The following is a 9,004-nucleotide window of genomic DNA, read 5'->3' on the forward strand; positions in this document are numbered from 1 at the left end:
TATGAATACAAACATGTCATCAAATTAACCATAGTTCCCCTAAATAAGCTATTCAAATCAGTATATGGAGAAACGTACCACCATAGACATGATTTTGTGCACTCAAATTAGTAGCAATGTCATGAAGCGCCATTTGGGCCTGGTTAACTCCCTGGTTCGGGTTGGGTATTTTGGGTTTACATTGCATATCTGTCCTTGTAGGGTGTTTTCCTTTCCTTCTATTCACCTCTTGGGTGGATTACTGGTGGTGTTTACAATCCAACCTGCCAAATTTATTCTTTTAGAAACAGCAATACATCAACTTGAATAAAGTAATAATAAGTTTTAAAACTTGTTAGTTACTTGATGGTTAAGATGCTGAGTTATGTGATCCTTATGCAACAGCATCCATTTGGTTATCACCGGATAAGTTCTTTGCCATAGGCAAATCATTGTTGCCATAATATATGTTTGGCATCCATGATATTTCTTCTTTCCTTTCTGGCACATGAAGCTTAGAGATAATCTATGCACTTTCTATTTGAGCTCCTCACTAGGGTTTGAAGCATAGTCATTAAAATCGGACCGGATCGACTGGTTTGACCAGAAAACTGGTAAACCGAACCTATCATCGGTCCGGTCCGAGATTAGGACCGCTTAAGGTAAAGAACCAGATTGAACTGGACAAACCTGGAGTCAACCGGCATAAATCAGTCAAATTTGGTGACATTTGGACCGAACTGAACCGAACAGCTTGGTCTAGTTGAAGGCCAATCTACTGAACCCCTTAAAATTTATTAATCACAATTTAATTTTTTCTTTTCATAATTATATGATATCTATTAATATTATTTTTTCAATAAATACTTGTAGTATATAACAATAGGTAAAGACACACATATAATTGTCTTTATATGAAGTTAATAATTGAAAATCATTAGATAATATTTAGTTAAACTTATCAAATCATCTAACAGTTCTTAAAAAACAATTTCACATGAAAATAACTGTATGTGAGTTTTCACTTATAATAATATAATAACACAATAAATATAAACTAATTAATAAAGTATTAAAATTTAAAAATAATAATTATTTTTATAAAAACAAAATAAAAGTGCTTATAAAAGTGCTTATAATAATTAAATTTTATATAATTATTTAATTATACCGGGTTAACCGGTTTGACCAGTGACCTACCGGTTGAACCAGTGACCTAACAACCTGATCGGTTCGATCACCGATTCGGTTCTGATAACTATGGTTTGAAGAAAATATAGCATAATTTTGGTTGAGGTGGTGAATTAGTTAGACTGAATAAGTTATCCAGGTCTCATTTTAGCTATCTTGTGGTGGTTTGACTATCGAATGGACATTGCTTTACTTAACACTAAATAATAGAGTAGTTCTGAATTTCTATAGTCATGTTGAACTTTTGTTAGGTATAACCTTGCAACAATGCTCATTCTCTCGCTTTGATATGTTATTTAGTGGCAAGTGTTTAAGAATTCTTTATTAAATTAATTGGGATACCTTATCTAGCTACTTTAGAGTTGAAAATAACATATTAGAAGACAGAGTGGTCAGCTGTTTTTAAGTACATATTAGTGTATAAGAAAATTCAGGTTTTGTGTGCTAATCGAAAATTATTGTGCATTTTGGGATCATGGTGATTTTTTAATGCTCTTTTATGTTAGTTTTGAGCTATACATTGATGTGAGATTCATATTTGATACTTAAATTTGATACTTAATTGTATACTATGAAGTCCAATATTTTAGCTATAATTTTTCTGACAGTTTGTTGTTTAGTCAAGTCCCATAGTTATACATGATCCCATGTCCCTTTTTAAATGTTTGTTTTGGATTTGTATTTTAATCTTATTGTCTAGTATTAATTATGATGGTTTTTCCAAACTTGACTACTGTTGAGAATAGGCAAATATTCAACTTAATATCACAAATACGTATCTCTACATGGGACGTTTTTAAAATTTCTATCATTTTAAAACATAAAGATAGGGTACATCATGTGTACAACCAAACTTCTTTCTCAACCACATTTTTATAAACATATTAGTGATATTAACTGACCCATGACTAATCCAGACATGAATTAAAAAGCCTCCAAAATGTAAAAGCTGGGCAAACTTCTCACGACATTAGTGCTTGAGAATACAACTACCATGAAAGTAAATACTTAACAGTTACCTAGAATCATGCATTAACTAAAACATAAAGACCCATACTTAAGACATAATGTACATGAAAATAAAGGAAAGCCTAGTTGACATATATGATAGCAGTTAATAGGAGTGCATGATTTGGCCTGAGTCAGCGCCTATAGTTTAGATAAAAATATAAACCATGAAGAGCCCATTCGAGTGCAAACTGACTGATTTGACACTAACAACTTCATTCCATGTGCGCTGGACCAAGTGTTTCCTTATCTGTTGCATATACTTCAACCTTGATAAAAGGATATCTATCATCTCACCATCGTTTGAAGTTCCAAATCCAGTCCTTGCCTCCATCAAAGTAACAACATGCTTGTCTACAAATAAAGTGGGGTTGTATGGCATTCCAAGACCAATTACCTTTACCATCTTCTCCCATATAAGTTTGTCATCAGCAGACCGTTTAAGTCCCCACACGGAAACTTGCCTTGTGAAACATAGGTTCTTGTAAGACATGAACCCAACATTGTCGTTAATTTGAATCAGGGCATGATACGAAGCTTTTACCTCCTCTGGAACTATTTCTCAGAAAACATCCTCTGTTGCAGTGAAAATGTAATGATTGCCGCAGGATCTGAATTGTTGAAACCTTCTCATCCTATCCAATAAACAACGTCTTCTTGCACAATTGGCTTTGGGCCCAGCTTATGAACGTTACTTTGGAATGTTCCAGAGTAAACCCAGTCTCTCTGGATGGAATTAAATAGTTTCCACTTCATATTCTTTTCAGCATAGTGTTGCTTATACACATGCACTATACGATACTCAGTCTGATTCTGCAAGTATCCGAAGGCATATAGTGACACTGCATGGCAGCAATGTTTGCTAGGTTCATCTGAAATGTATCTAATATCCCTAGTGAGGGGATTCCAGATAATGATCCTTGAGTTAAGGCCACCCTGGGATAACCTTATGCAACTACCAATGAATAGTAGCCAAAGTGATTAATCTGCATTGGTACACTGAAATGAAACTGGCGACCACTCTCAACACTAGCTCTCACAAACTAATGTGAGTTCTCATCCGTAAGTGGATACCCGATGCCAATAATAATACTCTTATCGTTGTCCTTGTTTCTTTAAAAATTTGCTTCACAAACAAAGGTGTTGATAACGGGTAACTCCAAAGTCGGTTTAAAGACCTGCATCTGCCAATAGTCTCAGGATTGACTTGGCAAATATCTTTCACAATAGTTCATCACCAAGATGTGGGAGGTCAAACTCCTTAGGAGATACATCACTCATTCTGAAAAGAAACTCAGCTAGTTTCTTTGTAGTATCAGAACTAGGATTTTGGTTGGTGTCCTCCATCTTCTATGTGATATCCTATTTATATGCATGAGTTTAGAGGTTTAGTCTGGAAGAACTTGCGTTTTATGTTGAACCCTTGATGAAGGTAATGGGCTTATTAATCCTAACCTAGTCTATGGTAAAAAATCAAGAGTGCTTTATTCTTTTCACAAGAGCTATAATTTGTTTGTTTACACGATTTAGTATAAGTTATGTGTTGTCAACTTTATCATAGTGGAACTATAACTTCTAAAGACCATTTGTTTCTGATTATATCAAAAACTTATTTGTCTATACATCCTGCATTTTAAATTTTATAATAAATAAAATAATTTGGCAACAGGAATATATGTTACTGTATGATAGCTTGATATGAATTTTCAGTATACACTATGCATTGTGATGTTATATAGTATGTATCTAAAGGCTTTCTGTTAATCTTTTATAGATATCCATTAGAAAGAATGGTTGTACTAATATAAATATAAGAGACATTAATGTATAACTTATAATATGCAACAATCATATATAACAGCTGGTGGAATCAGATTTAAGAGACTATTTTTAATGCCTTTACATACTCTCCTATTATAGAATCTTTGAACTACTCCTAATGGCGAATCATTAATATTTTTAGCCATAATTTATCTGCTTGTACACCTTTTGAAACTCTTTTCAATTAGTGGTGTTAAGTATATCCTCTTATTTTATTTTTCTCTGGATGACCTTTCTTTATTAGACCTCCTACAAAATTTATATTTTAATCTTGATAGAAACTGACATCCTTTTTTAATGTGTTATTTTCTAGCAACAATAAACTAAATAACGACAGCCCATAGGTGAGGAAAAGACAAAGATACCATTTTTTTGTAAGACATTTGATCTGTCTTCTTAATTTTATATGCTTTTCCGATGTATTACTAAGTTGACTATTTTTTGACAATCAAAGGTAATCCGTTTTTTTTAACTCGGCTTAAGTAAAACTATAAATCGAAATCTGCTTCCTGCTTAAATCTAAATAAACACGTTCTACATTAGGAGTACGTGGAGTAAATGTTTTGCTTTCCCAACGGGCACATCACTAAAGAGTAGTTACCACATAAATAGGCTAACATCCTCAATAACTCCACAATATTAGACCCACTGAGTAACCGTCTACAACACAATAATTCTATAAATACAAAAGTTTAACTACGCAAAGAGGTACGTTATTCATTATGAACAACTTCATATTCATCTTCTATTCTTACTGACTTGAACGTTAGAGTGCCTTTGCAGGTGCCATTCCGGCGCCCTTCTTGGAAGAGCCGACGTATAATTCATCTACTCCAAGGAGAAGCGAATTCAAGTACTAAGTAAAATGAGCTATATCTTGGAGCCGGCTACCACACAGGAACATTTGGCGCCCACCGTGGGACCGAATTTTTTTAAGTCAACTATCACTTTTTCTGCCTGGTTACCTACCCTCTTTTGTAGGTTTTAATTGATGGCAGAAGAACAAAATAATCAATATCCTCATATCCCCTAATATAGCTGAACTATTGGCAATCAAGAAATCACTGAAAGCAAAAAATCAAAGGTTAACCGACCTCCTAAACCAAAACAAACAACGTGATAAGAAGGATCAGAAAGGTCCTAACAACAACAACAGCGGTGATGACCATATCTCAGGAATAACAACCGTGGTAGTAGTCCCTCTAAACCCATCAATAAAGGAAACAAATTCTGCTAAATGCTTTGGCAAGAGTGTCTAATGGTATACAATTTTAGCTAAATATAAAATATTTTCATTTTCCATGTTTTCATTAGAAATTCTGAATTAGCACAATGATGCAAGCATTTGATCAAATAAATTGATTTTATTATTCCTGATATATAACCAAGAATCGAATCACATATGAATCTAAGCCAACTTGTAACAAATTTCTATAATTACTTTTTTTTTTTTACATTTTTGTTTACATTATTATTGCTATAATTACTATTTTGCCCTAATTACTCAGTGATAATCCATGTTATTTTATTCAAATTTTTCTTCAATTATTTTGCCCCTGGAATAAGGGGATTCAGTTTTAACTTTAGCCGACGAGTTCAAAACATGTGTTTACAATAGAAAAAGAAAAATTCAAAATTAATTTGGAAGACAATTATAAGGCGAATAATCTCAATATATCAAACTGACAAGTCTTATACCATGGAGAAACAATGTATACGCATAACCTAACCTGCTTATATAATTTCTTTACTTTAATTTTCAATACGACATGGCCTCTTATAAAGTAAACACCAACCACTTTAATTTTACGTATCGTACCATTTCATATAGCAATATGCTATATCTCATTTTTGATTGACTTTCCTTAAGCATATCTAATACTATTGTTTTTACTATACATTTCTGCACCTAGTTCTACTTAAGGACAACATAATCACAACGAGCAAAAGAAAACAAGGCAGTGCTATAGACCATCTCACCAAAATAACCCCACAGCAACACCGCTATACAAATTATAACTTGGACAACTTACACCTAGCATAAGCCCACTTTTCAAATCAACATATAAGACTAGCCTAAAAGTGCATTACAGATAAACTCATAAGTCGAAACACGGTGATGTTCTACTCTTCCATTAATAATTTTTATTCCTCTACTTCCAATCTTATCTATTAAACTTCATTCATTATTATTCATTGATCTATAAGTATCTTATGCATAATCGATCAAAATAAATTGCTCTGCCACGAATCTTCAAAATCACATACATTCGACTCACCGAATCTCCGATCGGGATATACTCCTTTATAAAGCGCTCAGATTACTAAGTCATTTACCATCAATTTTTTCCATACCAACACAAACTTACATTTCAAACGGTCAGATCCCAAAAGCAAAATACAAATCAATTAATATCAAGTCAAACTACATAGGGGATATATTAATCCAATATTCAAATCCAATTTTCCTTATTGAATTATAATTCGACTTTTAAGTAATCACGACTATTACTCCTCTTTTCTCTGATAAACAATTTTAGATACTATCCACAAATAAATATTCCAATAATCTAACAAATACTTACAATCGACTACTGATCTTGTACTCAATTAGTACCAACTTTTAGACCACGACAAGTGGCTCAATCAACTAATTAAAACCAAGCTATACTTCGGTTTTCAAGCTATTAAGCCATCTATCATTTCAAACAAACCTATATCTATAAGTCGGTATCGTTTTGAACAACCTGACATCTATAAGTCGAGGTTCAGATGATGACCGACCTATTAGCTCAGCAACATAATGCAATGAAAGGCAAATTACCAAAATTAAATTACTAAGTCATTTCAACCTTGGTAAAATCATGTATATGCATAATCTAATTTTCTTATATAATTTTTTTATGTCAAATTTTAATACATCATAGCTTCTTATGAGGTATTTACTGCTCTATCTACTCGAATTGCTTTATATTATTTATGTATCTTATCATTTCATAGATCAAAATCAATTAATTAACCAATCCAAAAAGAATAACTTTTTTCCAATCCAAAAATAAATTCAATTAGCAATTATTTCAACTTGCAATTATCGTTACTTGATATATGGGTGATTAGCCCATCCCTTTTATTTTTCTATTTTACAATAATTTATACATGTTTACTTTCAACACATTTTATTTTTGTTACAACATCTTTATTATTTACTCAATATTCAATAATTAATTGGGGCAATTTACGCATCTAAATTGTTTGACCCCCAATATTACGCAAATACATTGTTTCCAAATTTAATACGCAAATGCATTGTTTCACTATTTTATGTAAACCGCTACTGGCAGTAGCGGTTTACAGATGTGCATAAACCGCTACAACCAGTCGCGGTTTATGTGTGTGAGTGTGTGAGTGTAAATCGCTGCTGCCAGCAGTGGTTTACGTGCGTGTGTATGTGAGTGTAAACCGCTACTGCCAGTAGCGGTTTACGTGTATGTGTGTATACTATTTAAATAATATTATAAATAAAAAATTTAATTTATCATTTCACAATATAATTTAAAAAATATAAATATGCATGTAATAAATTTTTTATTTGTATTTATTATTAAAATGAGATTAAATAGCAAATCAAAGAGTGAGTACTCACAGAGTACTAAAATATATAAACTAAGACTAAATTTTTTTTTATCTTCATCCCTTCTAAAACTCATGAATGATAAAATAATTTATTTTTAGTAAAAAATCCAATAAATCATACACTTTTTCTTTAAAAATTACTTCATTTTTTATCCATATAAATAATATGATTGCAAAAAATATATACTCCGTTTTCTTTCTCTCAATTTTTTTGTAACTTAATTTAGCATAAACAAACATTTTTTCTAATCAACGTAAACTGCTAGAGGAACACAGAAACCGCTAAATTAAGTTACAAAAAAATTGAGAGAAAGAAAACGGAGTATATATTTTTTGCAATCATATGATTTATATGGATAAAAAATGAAGTAATTTTTAAAGAAAAAAGTGTATGCTTTAGTGAATTTTTTACTAAAAATAAATTATTTTATCATTCATGAGTTTTAAAAGGGATGAAGATTAAAAAAAAATTAGTCTTAGTTTATATATTTTAGTACTCTGAAAATTTAAAAATTTATTACATGCATATTTATATTTTTTAAATTATATTGTGAAATGATAAATTAAATTTTTTATTTATAATATTATTTAAATAGTATACACACATGCACGTAAACCGCTACTGCCAGTAGCGGTTTACACTCACACACACGCACGTAAACCGCTGCTGGCAGCAGCAGTTTACACTCACACACTCACACACATAAACCGCGGCTGGTTGTAGCGGTTTATGCACACCAGTAAACCGCTACTGCCAGTAGCGGTTTACATAAAATAGTGAAACAATGCATTTGCGTATTAAATTTGGAAACAATGTACACTCAATTAAGATTTTGTTTTGCATCAAAATTAATTAAAAAGTATTTTTATCTAAGAAATGCTATAAATTTCTAAAAAGTATCCATCATTCTACGAAAATTTCATAATATACTTAGACAAATATCTTTTTTTGTATTTAAATTAGGTCGAAACCCAATTTATCATTTTTGAATAAATATTGCGTGGCTTTACATTTGGTTTAGGTATACTTCTTCGTACTCCACTTAATAAAGTCCCTTTTAGTCTTTTACCTTCTTTGTTCGTTTCATATTACTCTCAATATAGATTTTTTTTTGTTACCATCTCATTGTATATTTAAAAGTGTAGGAAATAAAGGATCACATAAGAATCTGGTAGGATATTTAAAAGTGTAGGAAATAAAGGATCACATAAGAATCTGGCAGGATCTGCTGCGTTAGTACCAACTAATAGTGGTATGTTACTTCATTATTTTAAAATTTTAAAAAGTTCTTACTACACATATCACTATCTCGAAATTATATTTTAAAATTTATCAAAAAAGTAAACTTTAAATAAAACAAAAATAAAATAT

This window comes from Arachis ipaensis, chromosome B02 (genome assembly GCF_000816755.2).
Source record: "Arachis ipaensis cultivar K30076 chromosome B02, Araip1.1, whole genome shotgun sequence".
Lineage (NCBI taxonomy): Eukaryota > Viridiplantae > Streptophyta > Magnoliopsida > Fabales > Fabaceae > Arachis > Arachis ipaensis.